This window comes from Balaenoptera musculus, chromosome 5, assembly GCF_009873245.2.
Source record: "Balaenoptera musculus isolate JJ_BM4_2016_0621 chromosome 5, mBalMus1.pri.v3, whole genome shotgun sequence".
NCBI classification, from domain to species: Eukaryota; Metazoa; Chordata; class Mammalia; order Artiodactyla; family Balaenopteridae; genus Balaenoptera; species Balaenoptera musculus.
The window spans coordinates 43,068,587-43,091,189 of NC_045789.1; the positions used below are offsets into that span (position 1 = coordinate 43,068,587).

The 22,603-nt window shown below is 39.1% G+C and overlaps 1 protein-coding gene and 1 non-coding gene across 2 annotated transcripts in view; one reads left to right on the forward strand and one right to left on the reverse strand.

The window, feature by feature from the left end:
• The window catches only part of LOC118895532, a 476,261-nt gene that overhangs the window by 69,430 nt on the left and 384,228 nt on the right, over window positions 1-22,603 (forward strand). The window lies entirely within an intron of this gene.
• TRNAG-CCC lies at window positions 6,167-6,239 on the reverse strand. Its single transcript has one exon. It is a non-coding gene; the product is annotated as a tRNA-Gly (tRNA).

Below are 22,603 nucleotides of genomic sequence, written 5' to 3' on the forward strand. Positions count from 1 at the left end.
TTGAAATGAATATGAAAATATCTGGTGTTTTAATTGGTGATAAAGTCTTAGGCACTTTTAATACTACTGTGCTTTATTGCCTACCTTCATAGTTGAGGAAAATGCTAAATTTCAGCTGAGTAGAACTTAGCGATATAGATCAATATATATAAATATAAATTGTATTTATATAATATATTCAGTATATAATGTTTAGCCTAGTGCCTAGCGCCTGGCGCATGGTAAGTGCTCAATAGTTTGGAGCAATTATTATTAATTAACCACTAAAGCAGTGCACATCTAAGTTCACAGACCCTGAATTCTGTCCCAGGGCTCCTGAGGGGTCTGAAGGCCCCAGGTTGAGAACACTTGCTTTAGCTATCAGTGGAGGGATGTTAAGTTCTAGCGGAGTGGTGATGGAAGCCTGAGGATGAGAGGGCAGCAGTGTAGCCAGAATCCCCCTTCTTAACAGGAACAGGATCCAGGGCCCTGGAAAACCCATGCTAAGAAATGATGCATCTGCTCAACCCTCTGGTCATGATCTACTTCTGTTAAATACTATATCCTCGGGTCCGCTAGAATGTAAACTTCATGAGGACATAAAATTTAAAAAACTGGTTATTGCAGTATTATATACACATAAATATAAATGTAAATTTTATCCACCGTGTGGCGTAATGAATTTTCATGAACTGAACACACTGGTGTAGGCAGAACCTGGCTCATTATCAGCACCCCAGAAGCCTCCCTCAGGTCGCCTTCCTGACACGCCACCTCCCCTAAGGATAACTACTGTTCTGATTTCTAGCAACACAGAGTAGCTTTGCCTGTTTTGGTTCTTTTTATAAATAGAATAATATACTATATACTTTTTTGTGTGTCTGGCTTCTTTCTCTCAAAGTCATACTTGTGAGATTCATCCACGTCATTCCATGTAGCTGTAGATTATTCATTCTCCTTGCTGCATGGCATCCTATTGTGTGAATATACCATAATTTACCCATTCTGCTGTTAATGAGGATCTGGATGGTTTTGCATTCTCTGTCTTTTTCATTTCTGTCATTCTGGTGGTCGTGTATTGGTAGCTCTTTGTGGTTTTTTTTTCCTGGTGACTAAATACATTTTTACCCAGGTATTGGCCATTTGGATATCCTTGTTTATGAAGTGTCTGTGTAAGTCTTTTGTCTATTTTCCTAATGTCTGTATTTAGACAAATTATTTAATCATTCTCAGTTTCCTCATTGTTAAATTAGGACATTAATAGAACCAGTGCAAAGGGTTATCGTGACGATTAAGAGAGGTAGGCATGTAAAATGTTTAGCCTAGTACCTAGTGCCTGGCCCACGGTAAGTGCTCAATAATTTGGAACAATTATTATTAGTTAATCACTAAAGCAGTGCACATCGTGGATACTCTATGCTTGCTGCATAATCGAATTTTTAAAATATCACTGTAACAGCACTGTGAGTAGAATCTGCTAATCTTGGCTATAGCTGGGTGCGAAGCCCAGTGGCTTGGGGATGGGATGAAGGAGAATTTCTTATTTTTTATTCTCTTTGGTACCTTTTGAATTTTGTACTATGTGAATGAATTTTCTATTAAAACACATGAAACTGAAGTCCAAAACGAATAGCTGAAATAGAAACGGAAATAATCTAGAGTTCAGTTGAATCATGAGCTATGCTACTTGTGCTGCCATGTACACCCAGGATGTACATGGAGAATGGGCATGTTTAACTCTGGTGAAGAGGAAACCTTTTGAAGAAATAGATTGAGTTAGTAAGGTGTGATGTCTGTGTATTTCGTAAAAGTTATGATAAGGGAAGGAGGAGTAAATTATGACATACGGTTAATGTTTGAGTGACCTTAATGACATGGGATGTGAATTTACTGTTGGGAAACGAAAAAATATCAGGAGAGAGAAGTGGGATGGAATGCCTTAGTCATGTTCAGTCCAGCCTCTCAGGGTTCCAAGAAGTTTGAAAGGACATATTTTGGTCCAGAGTTCTCGAGGGTGAAGGCACACATCTCTGTGTCTCTTGGAGCTTTGTTATGCATAAAAATGCATTTGCCTTTCTTGGTGAATTTTATGTTGCACTTATCCAAGATAGGTCGCTTTTGAGTGACCCAGAAGGAGAAGCAACAGAACTCTATCAGGGTGTGTTTCTAAATTATTATTACTGATGACAGTACTGAAATTAACATCCTAATTTGCAGAACGTTTTTCACAACGTATCAAGTACTGGTAAGTATGTGCTCTTATTTGCTTTTCGTACTAACTCCTCAGAAAGGTAGCTGTGGTTATCTCCATTTTACAGGTGGAAGAACTAAAGGAAATGAGGGAGCCAGGACTAAAAGCTAGGTTAGTGCTGGAAAAAGTCCAAAGTACAATTCATAAGGTGACTGTTACGCCTGTGACAGTCACCTTGAGACGAGCTGTTTGAATGGAGAATGATGACTGGAGAATAATGAGAATAATGAATGGAGATGTTTGAAATGGAGAGTTCAGTGACTGCCACCACCCAGAGGGATGGTTGTGGGACCATGTCGTGTGGTGTGCCTCTGGGTCTGTCCATTCTGAACTTTGATGATGTCCCAGGACAGTGACTTTGTACCAACATTCAATTTAGTGACTTTTAAAATGGTTCTGCTTTTCTGTTTAGATAGTATTTTTGTGTTTGTGATTATTCTTAAAATGCATCATTTTAATCACCACGCTTCCTGAATCTTCTTTTCCTTTTGGATTCCTTCAATTACACCATCTCCCCTTAAACGATAATCACATTTCATTCTACCTGATTCCCCAGGCCAGTTACCTAGACTAATGGAATGATAGACCTGGGCAAGAGATTCAAGATCACTTAAGACAACCTCTTGAGAATTCTACAAATGAGGGAACTAAGACCCAGAGAGGCAAAGCGACTTGTCCCACATCACAAAGCTGGTTAATGTGGAGGATAGAATGAAATAAGCAGGAGGAGAGTAAGAGGGCAGAGTTGATTTTTCACAGGGAAGATTTTCTGTAGAAGTTGATTACGTTGAGTTTTCAGGAAGGCAAATGTTCTGGTAGTTCCATGGAAAGAGGAAGATTGCTCTCTGGACCAACAAGAATTTTACCCCACTGGCTGCCGGGTAGTAATGGCAGATGGTAGCCACAGGGTTATTGTAGGTATGGACTCATGAGGTCTCTAGTCACAGCACTCACTGATACACCGTCAGCTCTGCACTTTGATCCTGAACCAGTGCTGAAAATAGAAACTCCTTCTGAAAGGACGTGGCAGAATACTGAGATGCCCCCAAGATTATTGCCCCCCTTTTCACACATTCTTTATAATGCTCTTCCCCCTGAGTATGGACAGGTCTGTGTATATGACCAATTTCACTCCCATGATGAAGTTACATTACATGACAAAGATGAAGACATTTTGCAGATATAATCTCAGATCAGTTGATTCTGAGTGAGTCAAAAGGGAGATTATCTGGGATGGACCTGATTTAATCGGGTGAGAGTGATTCAGAAGAGACTGAGATTCAAAGGGAAAGAGATTCTCCTGCTGGCTTTAAAGAAGTAAGCCTGTATGTTGTGAGAGACTTACATGGCTAAGACCTGAGACAGCTCCCCTAGGGTGAGGTCAGCTGAGGGTGACCTCTGGCTGACAGCTAACAAGAAACCAGGCTCAGTCCTACAACCACAAGGAAGTGAATTCTGCTAACGACCTGAATGAGCTTGAAGAAGACCCCAGCTCCTGATAACACCACAGCCCCAGCTGACACCTTGAGACCTGGTGAGACCCTGAGCAGAGGACCAAGTTAGGCTGTGTCTAGACTTCTAATGTACAGACATTGTGAGATAATAAAATTTTGTTGTTTGAAAAAAAAAAAGTACCACTTTCCTGGAATGTCCCCAAGTTCAGGAGTGTAAATTCAGGCAAGAACAGCCCCTTGGGGAATACCTTGTTTCCACTTGGGGTCAGGGCTGATGTGTTTCTTTATAGTATAACCTATTAATTATGCGGCCGAGAACAGCAGATTTTCAGAGACTTAGCTCATCATAATTTCTGTGAATCATTTTGCAGAGAAACAATTTTCTAGGCAGACAAATCAAACTTTGTTAGAAGCTTTACTTTAGGGAAGATCATTTGCCTATTAGAGATTTGAAGTACATCTTCCCCTCTTGGATACAGCATTTCTTCATTTTAAGCAAACTCTTTGCTTTCCGATATATGAGGGAGCACACTTGTGCTTTTCTGCTCTGTTACCCTGTTTTCTAGACTACCTCTTAATTCTGACCTCTACTTACTAAACAGGAAATGCTAAACAGTATTAGTTTCTATTTGGTGCAAGGCATACTGGGGAGAGAAGGACTGAGATGTCTGAAACGGACTGGCCTTTTTCTTCCCTTTAGACAATGCCCCTTTGTTGAGTGGGCTCTCTCAGTCAACTGCATTTCTGATCATGCCCCTGCGTCAAAGCCTCTGCTCCACGATACTGGGCCCTCTCTGTTGTGAGGGGAGAAGGGGGTTGGCAATATTCTTGCTCAGGAAGAGCCGCTTGATGGGAGTTATTTGTGACATTTTCAGTACACAAATTTAGAAACGTAATTCTCAGTCATGGCTGAACATCTGTAAAGAAAAGATTGTTCTAATCATGTTCAGCTGTATCCTCCCGATTACCCTAGACGTTATGAATATTCAGCCCAAATCAAAACCAAAGACAAACTTCCTGCTTTGTGGGTCTCACAGAATGGGGCTTTGAGGAATCATGTCTGTGATCAAGGGAGCCCTAAGATATGGGGGCGCTGCATGCTTCCACAGTGCAATGCCCAGGCTCCTTTGTGAGATGCAGGCGATGAGGGCAAAGGGATGAAGTGAGAACACCGCCTCTGAGGAAACATGCCAGATTAGTTCGAGTTCATTTGACCGTCAGAAATAAGTCTCTAAGTGAGAATCCTTAACAGGACTCCACTCAGGAAAGCAGGAAGAGCACTGGCCTAGGCGTCCTTTCTTTGCTGTTCTACCAACCAATTGTGTAACGTTTGCCAATTTATAGAATCATTCCGAGCCTCAGTGTCCTCAGGTGTGAGCATGGGTATTTCTGTTAGCGGCCTTTGTCTGCAAGGAGCAGAAACTAGCTCTCACCAATTTAAGCAGAAAAGGACTATTTGGAAGGTGCTGGGCTGCTCACAGAACCTGTGGAGGCTTGAGACCCAGGCTGCGGAAGGGCAGGAAGCAGAGTGGGTCTGGGGTCTATAGAACAGGAGCATCTGCCACGGTAGGGACCACACAGCCTTGGTGGGCTCTTGGTTGGAGACTCTTGGTTGGAGGCATACTTCTTTCCCGTGTGAATATAGACAGTCCAGGGCTGGTACGGAGACTTCACAGTCATTGAAGATCCTCCTTGTCAAGTCCCTGGTTTTTGGTTTCTCACTTAGTGCAGATCTTTGGATTGACGATATGAATATGTAAATTAAAAGAAAAAAAGGTGGACTTTCCAGTCTTTCCTTTCTGGAATAGTTTCTCTTCTGGAATATATGCATTTGTTCAGCAAAATTTTGATTTGATCGAAGTTAATACAGTTTCTACCAACCTGAAGCTTGAAATGTTTAATGCAGCTCTAATTTTATTATTTAATGATATAAATAAGATGGAGAAGGCTCTAGGCTTGACAAGCTTAACATTTAAATCTAACTTTGCAAAACAATCTAGTAGGCAAGAAAAGTATTTCCTAGGCTTCCTCAGGTCTGCCTGGATATGTGGTTATAACATGGTAATGAGCTTCCCTAGAAGGGGCAAAATGCATGACTGAAGTTGCATTTTTATTTTGTGTTTTTTTGAAATAGATTCTCTAGATCAGAGACCTTTAAAATTATGTTTTCTCTGTGTTTTAGCCATAGTTACTATTAGAATTATGATTTGGGAAATATTTATAAGGAAGTACGCTGGCACTGAATACATCAGACCCTTTTTTTTGCTATTCTGAGAGTCAGTGGGAACTCAGTTTAGAGAAGTGCTGGTTTTAAGGAACTGAAATTCACGCCATTCATTCAGTTTACTGTATTTTTACAAATATTTATTTATTTATTTGGCTGTGCCGGGTCTTCGTTGTGGCATGCAGGATCTTCACTGCGGCATGTGGGATCTTTAGTTGCAACACGTGGGATCTTTTAGTTGCAGCGTGCGGGATCTAGTTCCCTGACCAGGGTTCGAACCTGGGCCCCCTGCATTGGGAGTGCAGAGTCTTAACCACTGGACCACCAGGAAAGTCCCAGTTTACTACATATTAATCACTTACTTGGGAGTTTAACCTTTCAGATCATTTTCTTCATCTAAAATGACTGAGAATATTTGTGTGCTGATGCCAGAAATATTTTTCATCAGCTATGTTAATCAGCAAGTATTAAGTAACTGCACAGATTTTTTTTTTTTTTTTTTAATACTAGGATATGGGTGAGGATCACAAGAGCCTCAATCTTGGCTTTACAGTCAGGTTTAGGAGACTATGGTTTATCTATGTATCTAGTACTTTCAAACAGCATTGTCCTCCCAATCATCAGTGACTAAGATGCGCTGTAGAAACGGGGTCTGTTGTTTTCCCATCAGATTCCCCAGGGAGCATCTCCCACAGGCACAGACTACCATGCATCCCCGAGTGATGGAGAGCCCACCTGGTCCCCATGGGAAGAATGTGGCAGAGGGGGCTAGCTGTACCCCCAAATTCATGCTTCTCTTTCTATAGTATGTAGTTGTCCCTGCTAAGTAGCTATCTAGCTGAGGTGAAATTTCCCAGCCCTTTTTTTTTTTTTTAACATCTTTTTCAGAGTATAATTGCTTTACAATGGTGTGTTAGTTTCTGCTTTATAACAAAATGAATCAGCTATACATGTACATATATCCCCATATCCCCTCCCTCTTGTGTCTCCCTCCCTCCCACCCTCCCTATCCCACCCCTATAGGTGGTCACAAAGCACGGAGCTGATCTCCCTGTGCTATGCGACTGCTTCCCACTAGCTATCTGTTTTACATTTGGTAGTGTATATATGTCCATGCCACTCTCTCACTTTGTCCCAGCTTACCCTTCCCCTTCCACGTGTCCTCAAGTCCATTCTCTAGTAGGTCTGCGTCTTTATTCCCATCCTGCCCCTAGGTTCTTCATGACCATTTTTTTTTTTTTTTAGATTCCATATATATGTTAGCATACGGTATTTGTTTTTCTCCTTCTGACTTACTTCACTCTGTATGACAGACTCTAGGTCCATCCACCTCACTACAAATAACTCAATTTCGTTTCTTTTTATGTCCCAGCCCTTTTTGCACCTAAGCATGGCCATGTAGCTATTTCTCACTAATAGAATGTGAATGGGGATGATGTGTGTCACTTCCTGGCCTTAACGTTTGAGAAGCGGGGATGCTTCCTCCATGTTCCTTCTTTCCTGCTCTACTGGCTGGATGCAGATGACTCCACCTGGGCACGGTGGAGCCACAGGATGGAACAACTGTGAGGAGCAGCGCCACCTGTCAGCTGGGAACATCTACCTTTTATTCTTACCTGAACAAGAAATAAATTTTTATTGTGTTTGAGATTTTGTACTTCTGTAGGTCTATTTGGTATACCTACTAGCATTACCCTATTATAGGAAATAGATTCCCTTGGGTAGACCTCTGATCTTGCTACCCTATATTTATTGAGTCTTTGAAATCCTTTGTCATTTTGAACTTACAGTGGAAAGAGAAGACTAGTCTACATCTTCTGTGCTTGTCAGATCTACAGACGTATGATTAAAAAATTGGCACTTCCCAGATTTATAAATCATCGTCCTAAATTCTCCTGAAATTTTAGCCTGTTGAGAGACAGTGTGACCTAGTGGTTAAGTGTGTAGGCTATGGAGACAGCATGCCTGGGTGCCTCTGTTGCTTACTATCTCTGTGAACTTGGGTAAGTTGCTTAACCTTTCTGTGTCTCTGTCTCTTCATCTGCAAAGTAGGGATAACAACACTGCCTACCTCAAATGGCTGTTATGAGGATTAAATGAATTAGTACAGCTTAGTGCTTATGGTGGTTTCTGGCTTGAAGTAAGCACACAATAAATGTCATTTCTTATGATTATTGAGGGTCCTTGTTGTTGTGGTTTAGCCTAGGATTTCTAAGGACCTTTGCATTTATATTTGGTTCTTGCACCTCAGTGTCAGGAGAATCCAGGAAGCTTATATATGAAGCGTGATGCCATTGTTAATGGCACAGAGGCAAATCTAATATTAAATAAAATGAACTACAAACACTAGCTACCTTGTGGATTAGAAGATCTAAAAATATGATGATGATAGTTTATGTTTTATAGTGCATAATAAGTGTTAGGCATTGTTTTAACTTCACATATATTAGCTTATATAATTATCACAATGACCTTTTGAGTAGGTATTATCATTTTTCCTATTTTATAGATAGGGAAATTGAGGCAGAGTGAGGTTAAATTACTCACCTCAGGTCACATACCTAGTAAGTGGCAGAGTTATTGCTTCAAATCCAGGCAGTCTGACTGCAGAGGCCATGCATGGGAAACTCCTATTCACCTTTAATGCCTAGTCAAGGGGCCCCACTTCTGTGAAGGTTTCTGTGAGGTCTTTCCTGATCTGTTCAAGAGGTTGTTCACTGCTTTCTATGGCCGTCACCACTCTATCTTGGACTGACTGGATTGCAATTGGAGCTGTGCCGTATTGTAGTTATTTGTTCATGTTTCTGTGAGATCCTTGTGCACATAGACTACACTAGTGCTTCTCAAACTTCAGTGTGCCTATGAATCATCTGGGGACTCTTGTTAAAATGCAGATTCTGATTCAGTAGGTGTGATGGTTAATATTAGGTGTCACCTTGACTGGGTGCCCAGATATATGGTCAAACATTATTTCTGTGAGGTGAGTCTGTGAGGGTGTTTTTGTATGAGATTAATATTTAAATTGGTAGACTGAGTAAAGCAGATTGCCCTCCCCAACGTGGATGGGCCTCACCCAATCCGTTGAAGCCCAGAATAGAACAAAAAGGTTGACTCTTCCCCAAGTAAGAGAGAATTCCTCCTGCCTGATTGCCTTTGAAATTGGACATTGGCATCTTCCTGCCCTTGGACTCAAATTGAAACATCAGCTCTTCGTGGGTCTCAAGCCTGCCAGCCTTGGACTGGAGCTACACCATTGGCTCTCCTGTGTGTCCAGCTTGCCTACTCACTCTATAGATCTTGGGACTTGTCAGCCTCTATAACTGTGTGAGCCAATTCCTTATAATAAGTCTCTTTGTGGGCATGTGTGTGTGTGTGTCTATATATATTTATCAATCTCCTATTCCGTTTCTCTGGAGAACTCTGACTAATACAGTGGATCTGGGTGGGGTCTGAGATTCTGCATTTCTAACAAGTTTCCAGGAGACACCGAAGCTGCCAGTCAGTGGACCATATTTTGAGAAGCAAAGAGAAGACTGTCTCATTTACCTTTTTACCCTTGGTCTCTCATACAGAGGGCACCCAGTGAATTTCTTTTTCTTTTCTTTTTTTTTTTAATAGTTCTTTATTGGAGTATAATTGCTTCACAATACCGTGTTAATTTCTGTTGCACAACAAAGCGAATCAGCCATATGCATACACATGTCCCCATATCCCCTCCCTCTTGAGCCTCCCTCCCATCCTCCCTATCCCACCCCTCTAGGTCATCGCAAAGCACCGAACCCATCTCCCTGTGCTACGCTTCTGCTTCCCACCAGTCAACTATTTTACATTCGGTAGTGTATATATGTCAATGCTACTCTCACTTCACCCCAACTTTTCCCTCCCACCCCATGTCATCAAGTCCATTCTCTATGTCTACCTCTTTATTCCTGCCCTGCAACTAGGTTCATTAGTACCATTTTTTTTTCAGATTCCATATATATGTGTTAGCATACGGTATTTGTTTTTCTCTTTCTGACTTACTTCACTCTGTATGACAGACTCTAGGTCCATCCACCTCACTACAAATAACTCAATTTCGTTTCTTTTTATGGCTGAGTAATATTCCATTGTATATATGTGCCACATCTTCTTTATCCATTCATCTGTCAATGAACATTTAGGTTTGTACCATGTCCTGGCTATTGTAAGTAGTGCTGCAATGAACATTGTGGTGCATGTCTCTTTTTGAATTATGGTTTTCTCAGGGTATATTGCCCAGTAGTGGGATTGCTGGGTCATATGGTAGTTCTATTTTTAGTTTTTTAAGGAACTTCCGTACTGTTTTCCATAGTCATTGTATCAATTTACATTCCCACCAACAGTGTAGGAGGGTTCCCTTTTCACCACAGCCCTTCCAGCTTTTATTGTTTCTAGATTTTTTGATAATGGCCATTCTGACTGGTGTGAGGTGATACCTCATTGTAGTTTTGATTTGCATTTCTCTAATAATTAGTAATGTTGAGCATCTTTTCATGTGCTTCTTGGCCATCTGTATGTCTTCCTTGGTGAAATGTCTATTTAGGTCTTCCACCCATTTTTTAACTGGATTTTTTTTTTTTTGATATTGAGCTCCATGAGCTGTTTGTATATTTTGGAGATTAATCCTTTGTCTGTTGTTCCATTTGCAAATATTTTCTCCCATTCTGAGGGTTTTCTTTTTATCTTGTTTATGGTTTCCTTTGCGGTGCAAAAGCTTTTAAGTTTAATTAAGTCCCATTTGTTTATTTTTGTTTTTATTTCCATTACTCTAGGAGGTGGGTCAAAAAAGATCTTGCTGTGGTTTATGTCAAAGAGTGTTTTTCCTATGTTTTCCTCTAAAAGTTTTATAGTGTCAGGTCTTACATTTAAGTCTTTAATCCATTTGGAGTTTATTCTTGTGTATGGTGTTAGGGAGTATCCTAATTTCATTCTTTTACATGTAGCTGTCCAGTTTTCCCAACACCACTTATTAAAGAGACTGTCTTTTCTCCATTGTATGTTCTTGCCTCCTTTGTCGTAAATTAGGTGCCCATATGTTCGTGGGTTTATCTCTGGGCATTCTATCCTGTACCATTGATCTATATTTCTGTTTTTGTGCCAGTACCATATTGTCTTGATTATTGTAGCTTTGTGATATAGCTTGAAATTGGGGAGCCTGATTTCTCCAACTCCGTTTTTCTTTCTCAAGATTGCTTTAGCTATTTGGGGTCTTTTGTGTTTCCATATGAATTGTAAGATTTTTTTGTTCTAATTCTGTGAAGAATGCCATTGACAGTTTGATAGGGATTGCACTGAATCTGTAGATTGCTTTGGGTAGTATAGTCATTTTCACAATATTGATCCTTCAATCCAAGAACATGGTATATTTCTCCATCTTTTTATGTCATCTTTGATTTTTTTCAAAAGTGTTTTATAGTTTCCTGAGTACAAGTCTCTCTCCTCCTTAGGCAGGTTTATTCCTAGGTATTTTATTCTTTTTTTTGCAATGGTAAATGGGAGTGTTTCCTTAATTTCTCTTTCTGATCTTTTGTAGTTGGTATATAGGAATGCCAGAGATTTCTGTGCATTAATTTTGTATCCTGCAACCTTACCAAATTCATTGATTTGTTCTAGTAGTTTTCTGGTGACATCTTTTGGATTTTCTATGTATAGTATCATGTCATTGGCAAAAAGTGACAGTTTACTTCCTCTTCTCCAATTTGTATTCCTTTTATTTCTTTTTCTTCTCTGATTGCTGTGGCTAAAACTTCCAAAACCGTGTTGAATGGTAGTGGTGAGAGTGGGCAACCTTGTCTCGCTCCTGATCTTAGAGGAAATGGTTTCAGTTTTTCACCATTGAGAACGATGTTGTCTGTGGGTTTGTCATATATGGCCTTTACTATGTTGAGGTAAGTTCCCTCTATGCCTACTTTCTGGAGGATTTTGATCATAAATCAGTGTTGAATTTTGTCGAAACCTTTTTCTGTGTATGGTTTTTCTCCTTCAATTTGTTAATATGGTTTATCACATTGATTGATTTGCTTATATTGAAGAATCCTTGCATTCCTGGGATAAACCCCACTTGATCGTGGTGTATGATCCTTTTAATGTGCTGTTGGATTCTGTTTGCTAGTATTTTGTTCAGGATTTTTGCATCTATGTTCATCAGTGATATTGGTCTGTAATTTTCTTTTCTTGTAGTGTCTTTGTCTGGTTTTGGTATCAGGGTGATGGTGGCCTCGTAGAATGAGTTTGGGAGTGTTCCTTCCTCTGCAATTTTTTGGAAGAGTTTGAGAAGGATGGGTGTTAGCTCTTCTCTAAATGTTTGATAGAATTCACTGTGAAGCCATCTGGTCCTGGACTTTTGTTTGTTGGAAGATTTTTAATTATGGTTTCAATTTCATTACTTGTGATAGGTCTTTTATATTTTCTAAGTCTTCCTGGTTCAGTCTTGGAAAATTGTACCTTTCCAAGAATTTGTCCATTTCTTTGTGGTTGTCCATTTTATTGGCATATAGTTGTTTAAATTGTGTTACTATTTTCTGCCATTTTATTGGCATATAGTTGTTTAAATTGTGTTACTATTTTCTTATAATCCTTTGTATTTCTGCAGTGTCAGTTGTGATTTCTCCTTTTTCATTTCTAATTTTATTGCTTTGTGTCCTCTCCCTTTTTTTCTTGATGAGTCTGGCTGAGGGTTTATCAATTTTTTTTATCTTCTCAAAGAAGCACCTTTTAGTTTTATTGATCTTTGCTATTGTTTTCTTTGTTTCTATTTCATTTATTTCTGCTCTGATCTTTATGATTTCTTTCCTTCTACTGACTTTGGGTTTTCTTTGTTCTTTCTCTAGTTGTTTTAATGGTAGGGTTAGATTGTTTATTTGAGATTTTTCTTGTTTCTTGAGGTGAGATTGAATTGCTATAAACTTCCCTCTTAGAACTGCTTTTGTTGCATCCCCTAGGTTTTGGGTCATTGTATTTTCATTGTCATTTGTTTCTATGTATTTTTAAAATTTTTTCTTTGATTTCTTCAGTGATCTCTTCGTTATTTAGTAGCTCACTGTTTAGCCTCCATGTATTTGTGTTTTTTATAGTTTTTTTCCTGTAATTGATTTCCAATCTCATGGTGTTGTGGTCAGAAAAGATGCTTGATATGATTTCAATTTTCATAAATTTTCCGAGGCTTGATTGGTGACCCAAGATGTGATCTATCCCGGAGAGTGTTCCATGTGCACTTGAGAAGAAAGTGCATTCTGCCACTTTTGGGTGGAATGTTCTATAAATATCAATTATATCTGTCTGATCTATTGTCTCATTTAAAGCTTGTGTTTCCTTATTTATTTTCGGTTTGAATGATCTGTCCATTGGTGTAAGTGGGGTGTTGAAGTCCCCTACTATTATTGTGTTACTGTCGATTTCTCCTTTCATGGTTGTTAGCATTTGCCTTATGTATTGAGGTGCTCCTATGTTGGGTGCATAAATATTTATAATTATTATATCTTCTTCTTGGATTGATCCTTTGATCATTATGTAGTGTCCCTCCTTATCTCTTGTAACAGTCTTTATTTTAAAGTCTATTTTATGTGATATGAGTATTGTTACTCCAGCTTTCTTTTGATTTCCATTTGCATGGAATATCTGTTTCCATCCCTTCACTTTCAGTCTATATGTGTCCCTAGGTCTGAAGTGGGTCTCTTGTAGACAGCATATATATGGGTCTTGTTTTTGTTTCCATTTAGCCAGTCTGTGTCTTTTGGTTGGGGCATTTAATCCATTTACATTCAAGGTTATTACTGATATGTATGTTCCTATTACCATTTTCATAATTGTTTTGGGTTTGTTTTTGTGGGTCTTTTTCTTCTCTTGTGTTTCCCACCTAGAGGAGTTTCTTTAACATTTGTTGTAAAGCTGGTTTGGTGGTGCTGAATTCTCTTAGCTTTTGCATGTCTGAAAAGCTTTTGACTTCTCCATTGAATCTGAATGAGATCCTTGCTGGGTAGAGTAATCTTGGTTGTAGGTTTTTGTCTTTCATCACTTTAAGTATATCCTGCCACTCCCTTCTGGCCTGCAGAGTTTCCACTGAAAAATCAGCTGATAGCATTATGGGGATTCCTTTGTATGTTATTTTTTGTTTTTCCCTTGCTGCTTTTAATATTTTTTCTTTGAATTTAATTTTTGGTAGTTTGATTAATATGTGTGTTGGTGTGTTTTTCCTAGGGTTTATCCTGTATGGGACTCTCTGTGCTTCCTGGACTTGGGTGACTATTTCCTTTCCCATGTTAGGGAAGTTTTCCACTATAATCTCTTCAAATATTTTCTCAGACCCTTTCTTTTTCTCTTTTTCTTCTGGGATCCCTATAATTTGAATGTTGCTGCATTTAGTGTTGTCCCAAGGGTCTCTGAGATTGGTTTCAATTCTTTTCATTCTTTTTTCTTTATTCTGCTCCTCAGCGGTTACTTCCGCCATTCTGTCTTCCAGCTCACTTATTCGTTCTTCTGCCTCCATTATTCTGTTATTGATTCCTTCTAGTGTATTTTTCATTTCAGTTATTGTGTTGTTCATCTCTGTTTCTTTGTTCTTTAGTTCTTCTAGATCTTTGTTAAACATTTCTTGTATTTTCTCAATCCGTGCTTCCATTCTGTTTCTGAGATTCTAGATCATCTTTACTATCATTACTCTGAATTCTTTTTCAGGTAGATTGCTTATTTCCTCTTCATTTTTGGTCTTGTAGGTTTCTACCTTGCTCCTTCATCTGTGACATAATTTTTTGCTGTCTCATTTTTTTTTTTTTTTTAATGAGTGAGATTGTGTTCCTGTTTTACTGGTTGTTTGGCCTGAGGCTTCCAACACTGGAGTTTGTAGGGTATTGGGTAGAGGTGGGTCTTGGTGCTGAGATGAGGAACTCTGTGAGACCTCACTCAGATGAATATTCCCTGGGGTCTGAGGTTCTCTGTTAGGCCAGTGGTTTGGACTCGGAGCTCCCACCGCAGGAGCTTCTGCCCGACCCCAGGTTCGTGAGTCAACACCCCCACAAGCTGCGTGGGGTGGCCAAAAAAAAAAAGAACAATAAAAAAGTAAAAAATAAAATTAGACTGGGAAACTAACAGATATGTTAGAAAGAATATAAAAATTAAAATATATATGAATCAACAACCGGAAGGTACATCAGTACCACAATAGTAAAAAAGAGGAGGAGGGAAAAGAAAAAAAAAGGGGGGGGAAGGCCTTCACTGTGGAGAGCTGGGCCTAAGCAAGGGTCAGGTTTGGACAGTGGGCAGGGCCAATGCTCAGGACCCACAGGGCTGGAAAAGGCCCTGGGGGATGTGGGGGGTGGGGCTTAGGCTCAAGGAACAGAAGGGGCCCAGGCCTGCCCCCCACCCTAGTCTCAGAGGGCAGGGCACCTCACCTGGGAGCCCAGCAGGCTTACTGGGCTGGAGTGGACGGGGCAAACACCCTCTTCTCCTTTCCTGCTCCTCCGGTCTGGGGTCTGGGAGGGCCCCTCCCACCTGCCTCTTCTGATCTCCCCGGCCTCAGGGGCACTGATCTTGTTTGGCCTCCACTTCTCCTCCCCGCTCGGTACCCCTGCATCCCACTGGTTCACTGTGGGGTTCCTCCCATCTCCTTGGGGATCAGAGTTGCCCACCAGCAGCTGGCAGGCCCCTTAGTCGTGGGGAGGTGCTAACTCTGTGTCTTCCCACACCACTGTCTTGCCAGTGAATTTCTTTTGAATGTTTTGGATGAAGTTTTCTTACCAGGTGAAAGATTCTGTAAACGAAAAGTCAAGGAAATAATGATAAGATGAAGTGATTTTGAAAACCGTGACTTCAACTTTAGTATAGTCCAAATTTGACTTAAATAAAGGGGAGAAAAGAGAAGGGAAAATCAGGAAAACAGCAGATTGTAAGGGCTAAATATCTAGGAAATGGAAAGTAAGATTAATGAGACTGATTGGAACTGACTGACTCTATCAGCATAGAGTATAGAGAAGAAATTAGTTTTAGCACTTGTGGTTTTAATAACATGGATTTGAAACTATGCGCTGCCTGTGTGTCTTAATGTTATAGAAAATTTAGTTCCTTGCATTCATGCATTGAAAGTCATTTTAATCATTTGTAAGTATGATAATGTAGCCATGAAGTTTGAGCCTGATAACCTTCAGTTAGTTTCATGGGTCATTATTTTCTGATGTGGAGATGGTGTGGCTCATTGGCTTTGTTTCCTCTTGGAACTTTGTTCCTGAAGTTTGGTTATGCTATAATCAGCTCAACAAATGCAGGGCTTAATTTCTGTATAGTAAGTGTTGACAACATGTTTCATCATTGCCTTCGCTTGTTTTCTCCTAGTAACTAAGGTTTATTTACCAGATTTACAGACCTGTGACTCTAAGACTGAAATTTCCCCAGGAAGCACATAAAGGATAAAAGTGCTAAAACAACAACAACAAAAGAAGACAGTAGGGGTGAGACACACACACAGACACACATATACAATTTAAGATGCTTTGATTGTAAGATGTATCATTAAGGTATGTACCGCTAAAATTGAAAAAAAAATGCTGCACTATAATAATTATATTATTATGTTATAATAATGTCACATTATTAGATTATAAGATACATTCCAATTTCAGAGATGTTAACATGTGAAAAAATGTGCATTTTAGAATTTTTGAAATACATTGTGTGTTTTTGTGTACATATACATATCAGTGGATACATAAATAAATATATATATATATATTTATAGATATCCACTTGGATGTATAGGCAATATTAAAAGCTATATGTCTCTATATGTTGAAGACCAGATTCTGTCTAGAAGGCTACAGATACTCTATGCAGAATGTGCAGAAAAATGTGTTTCCTCTGATTCTCTAGAGCTAGAATAGGAGACCACTAGTGATATTTTTAGCTTATTTTAAATATTGGGAATGATTGAAACAGAGTCCCACTGTAATGTTCCTAGGGCTTAATCTATTTTAGGCTTCAAAAGTAAATATTCATTTTGACCTATGAGATTGAGGATCTCTAGTTAACAAAGAAAATTATAACTCAAATAAAAGCTATTTGGTTATTCATATGAAATACATGCTCTGTGATATCTTTATGCTATCTTGGTTTTTCCAGACATTTTAGTACAAATCTGCCACTTTGTAAAATCATATTTGATCCAAGGTGTCACTGAAATTGACCCTGTTAATGAAACCAAATTGCCAAGGCTTTCACTGCCTGACCTTGGTTAAAATTGCAGGGCAAGTTCAGAATTGCTTCACACATACAGAGCTCCCCAAAGTTCAGTAATGATCTTTAGGGTATGTGGACTTTGTGACAAGTAGCAATGGACTTTATGTGAGAAGCAATTAAAATAGCATCAATACCTACTAATATCTTGCACCAAGGGATCAGAATTGTGAAAAAGCTATGAACCCTAGGAGCATGATGGATATCATAGGCAAACCACAGTTGTCATGGAAAAGCTAATGATCATTATTTTTCATGGATGAAACTTTCACACTGCCAATAAAACCTTTCAAATGGTGGACATGTGTCCCCCAGGAAACATGTTTAGGCATTGTTAGGATCTGCTTTCTTTCTTTTCTCTCCCTAAAGTCCCTTTAAGAATTGATTATTTAATGTTGAGCCTTGTTTTATTTCATGTTGCTTTCTGTTGATATCTTGTATTTGAATTAAGAAGACTAGCTTATTTACTGCTAAAGCAGGAGATAGAAGAGGAACCTTAAGGGGCTACCAAGAGAGTAAGACTATAGAAGTCAGTAACAATAAAACCTCATTTTTAAGGAGAGAAGGACCATGGGAATTTTGTAAAATATTATTATTATGCAAAGTAAAGGGTATTTTTGGTCTTGAAAAAAGAACCCACGCTATTTAAATAACTATAGGATAGGCAATGTACTTGTAATTAACAGGAATTGAGAGTTTCCTGTGAGCCAGGCACTGGCAACAGTCTTGTAAGACAGATACTCTTACTAGACTGGTTTTACAGATGCAGACATTGAAGCACAGAAGCATTAGATAACTTACCTAAGTGTGTCAGTTAAGGTTCTGGCAAGAAACACAGTCAAGTTGGGTAATTGGAGGAGAGTGCAGTAAAAGGATTATTTACAAGAGTATTGGCGGGGTTTAGGGAAACCAACACAAAGTTAGCAACATCGGGGGTCATTTCTGCTCCTAGGATTGAGGGGATGGGGGAAGGAACAGTTCCTGGATCCAAAGCTATATAGAGAGGACTACCTGACAGGATCTGTGGATTTTGGGAGAGATTTTGCAGGAAGGGAGCTGGGGCAATAAATATACAACCTTGCTCTCCTTCTGCCCTTCGATATCCTGCTGGTGCCTTCCATTGACTGAATCCCACTGGAGCCAGAGGGCAAAAGACCCCATTGATGCAGTCAGTCCCTATGACTCAGCCTCCTGGAATACAGAGTAGGATGGAGTGTGGTCTAATTCCAGGACCGGTGCTTTTAACCACTGCCTTGTGGCAGACGCCTTCAGTTCACCTTCAGAATGAATCTAGGATTAAAAAAATTCCATAGAAATGTCTTAGCCACCCCAAACATCATAAATTTGTTCTTTATTTTTCACTTAAAATTTTACTGAGCTTCCATTCTAGTATTACAAAGAACACTTTGTCCTTCTTTCCCTGGGTTGCATGAAGTTCAGGTTTATCTTTGGCTTTCAATGACTATGTGTTTTGTTACTTCTTCATCCCTTTGTGCAGTATTCTTTTATTTTTGGAAGCTCATTCCTAATAATTATTTTAGTTGAGAAGAAATAAGTTCTTATCTTAAAGTGATCTATAAGCCAGGTAGATTTGGGAGTATTTTGCAGTGTCAAGAAAGTGTTTGTTTCTAAAAAAGACAAGAAATTGCCTTTAATGTATGTGTCAAAAAGCTAAATCGTCTGGAAAAAATAATCCAGATAAATGATTATCCATTTTTGTATTATAGTTATTCCCATAGATACCTGATTCATAAGGATTATTTAGACAGTTGTGTTTTCCAAAGTCTATTTGAATTATATTTGGCAATGGTATAATAAACTTCTAACTTCTACTCAAATACTTCATGTTTTTCTTTAAAAAATTAATACAGATTAGTTTAATAAATTCAGCTTTCCATTTTTATATTCCCTTGCTACAAGATTCATTTTGGAAATATATTAGAGCTAATTAGTTACAATGATCTTGATTTTTATTTTTTTATTGTTGAAAAAAGTGTAATGAAGATTTTATGTTTTATATGTTGATGAGTTACAATGATCTTGATTAATATTTTTTTATTGTTGAAAAAAGTGTAATGAAGATTTTATATGTTAAAAAGGGGTGGTATTATGCTGATATTTTGACCAGAGCAAGCTATTCTTTGTAGGAAGTGGGGAGCCCCTGGTTACCCATCAGTCTACATCTGGTCTTGGGGTGTATGGTAGTCACAGAACTTAACATGGCTTCTGGTGGCCCTGGTAGACTGCCAGTTTGGTGAATATCCTGCTTAATATAAGTAATAACTAATATTTGTATACAGCTTTAAAGCTTACAAGGTACTTTTACATGCATACAGTATTTGATCTAATCTTCAACCTTGTGAGGAAGTTAAGTTTTTATCATTAAAATACAAACAAGGAGACTCATTGTTCATTTTTACAGCTAGTAGATGTTAAAGCCAGAATCCTAACAAGTTTTCTGACTCCTAAGTTTGGATCTCTTTCTGATTGTCTAACACTGACTCACGAAGTATCACCAACCCACCCAACTGATCAGACAAACCTGAGTTTATAGCTTACCACAGTGAAGAATACCATCTCAACAGAGCCTTGGCCGTGTCTCCTTCAACCTTGCCATGGCTGGGATTTTATTGAGAATTGGAACTGTGGTTAATGGTGGGTCTTTCAATGAGGGCACTTGATTACGATTGAGTAAGGATGGCAGTATAATAGTTTAGGATTGGTGAAAACAGCAAGGTGAGGGGGTCCAAGAGTGTTGATACTTATTGAAGAAGTGATGGTCTTTTGGGAGATTCTTGTGATGAACAATCAAGGTACTTGTAGCCTCAGCAAGTGTCCTCTGGGATAGTAAAGTAATGCTAATGAGGACAGTGGACTAGACAAGTCATGTTAAGTGTAGACAGCTGTGTGTGTGTGTGTGAAAGTAGGTAATTCCAAGACATTTCTTTAGTGTCCAAGTTGTGCATTGGAGGTACAGTTATTCCCACTTATCTGTGGGAGATACGGTCCAGAAGCTGCGGTGAAAGCCTGAAACCATGAATAGTACCGAACCCTGTATTATACAATGTTTTTTCTTATAGATGCATACCTATGATAAAGTTTAATTTATAAATTAGATACAGTCAGAGATTAACAACAATAACTAATAATAAAATAGAATGATTATAACAGTATACTGTAATAAGAGTTGTGTTAATGAGGTCTCTCTCAAAATACCTTTTCCATCTTAACTAACCACTTATCGTGCACTGTGGTCTTAACTTTTACCCTTTGAGCTGTGACGGCAAAACTAGCGTGAATTTCTTTTTTTTCACAATTTCACAGATAGAAGATTTGTTCTTACTGTAGATCTTAGCATATGATTTTTTTCTTTCCTCATTAAGTTGAGAACTTTCACCTTTTCACTTAAAGGAAGTACTTTAAGGCTTTTCTTTGGCACATCCAAATTACCAGCATCAATACTCTTGCACGTCAGGGCCACTATTAAGTAAAGTAAGGGTTGCGTGAACACAGGTACTGTGATACTGTGGAAGTTTATCTGATAACCCAGATGGCTACTAAGTGATTAAGGTGCAGGATATGCTGGACCAAGGGAGAAGTCATGCCCCAGGTAGGACGTGTGAGATTTCATCATGCTACTTAGAACTGCATGCAATTTAAAACTTAGAATTGTTTATTTCTGGAATTTTCCATTTAATATTTTCAGACTGTGGAAGACCTTGGGTAACTGAAACTGCAGATAAGGGGAGACTATTGTAGGTGGTTTAGGGTTCTTGTGTCCCCCTCGTGGCCATTCTTCAGCCTGAACTGAAAGATAGGTCAATTATATCTGGGCGTGTGATCAATCTAGGTCTTCACCAGTGTTTGAGGTATCACATTTGCATATCAAGTATCTGGAGGTGGTTGTTTCTACCTCTGTAAGTATCAAGTTTTCCCACTCTTTTTGCTCAATGATCGCTTGTTAGGTCATGAGGCAGAGGCTGCAAAGCAGCATTTAAGACCCTGGAGATCACACATCTGAACACTGTGACACAAATACTAAAAGAAGGCTTGTGGTCAGAGTTTGTAGTCTGCTTCTCAATCAGAAATCCAGAGTGCCCAGATTAATCCAAGAGATTAGGCCCCATACCAAATGTGAAGAGCCCACAGAACCAGATATGGGGTTATTATCTCCATTACCAAATTTCCTTTGCTTCCTGGATCATTTTTAGTGCTATTAAAGATCCAAGAGAAGTCTGTAAGGATGTAAGTACAACCTTCTTCCCCTGTAACAGCACATGCCCCCCTCAAAAGGCCAATATTATATCTCAGGCAGTCCTGTTCTGAACCACTGTCTGTCCAATTTGTTCTTACTCTTGGTCTCATTGTCTAACTTACCTGCGAGTCTCTGAACCATGGCATCTAGGATTCTTCTTACTTTCCTGGACTCTTGTAAATCACGATGTGAAGAGGTTTGAGAAAAGGAGAAGACAATCAAGAATTTCCCTGAGAAGTTATGATTTTAGTTCTCATATTGGGGTTCAGCTTTTCTCCTTTTTCTTAGAGTACAAACTTGATGGGTTAGAATGGACCCTGCGTGACATCAGGGACAATCCTGAAAGCAAGCATTAGTTTACTACAGTAAGAAGTTCCTGTTCAGTTCCTGGGTAGTTGTCAGTAGCTTATCTTCCACAAGTACAGGACCAGTCATTAGGGGCTACACAGTGATCTACTTTTGGCCCAAATACTCCTATAGAGTTATGAAATAATATTGTAACATTTTGGCGCCACTCAGGTAGAGTTTAGCATCACACAATGAAAATTTGTTATATTGAGATCATTAGGTAGGTGTGAAGCAAAAAAAAGAGAAAAAAGTGTCATACTTGTAAAATCTGTGAAAGGGAGACAACTTTCAAATACACACCAACTTAATAAACCACAACTACCTGTCCTAGTGGTGAATATTTCTCAGAAAATGAAGTAATTTTTTTCCCTGAGAATTCACTTATGCTTTCAATTAACTTGGGACTTTTTGAAATATGTCAGGCATTGCATATGTTGCAAAAATAATTGTCCAAGACCTTCTTTTTCCTTTTTTATCATACTGGAAATAAGTAGCATAGCTAGTGAACCCTGCATGTAGTGCAGCCCCTTCTGCTGCTATTGTGACCCTGATACACGCTCCTGTCTCAGCCCTCTTTGTGTTCCCATGGCTGCCCAAGTACTTCAGAATCCTGCAGTATACTTATGTGGGTCTGTGCTCTTGAAGCTGTATGTATTTTCAAATATGTGTTGATAATTATTTGGGAAAGGGAATTGACAACTGGGGAGGGAAAAAAGAGATCAAATGAAGAACACAGAAAGGTGGAAGATGTTTTCACAATGCAGCATTAAATCATGGAAAGAAACTGAGGTCTTGGGACAGCATTCCTGTCTTTTAGGACATAGCCCATGTGAAGCAATCTCGTGAGCCAC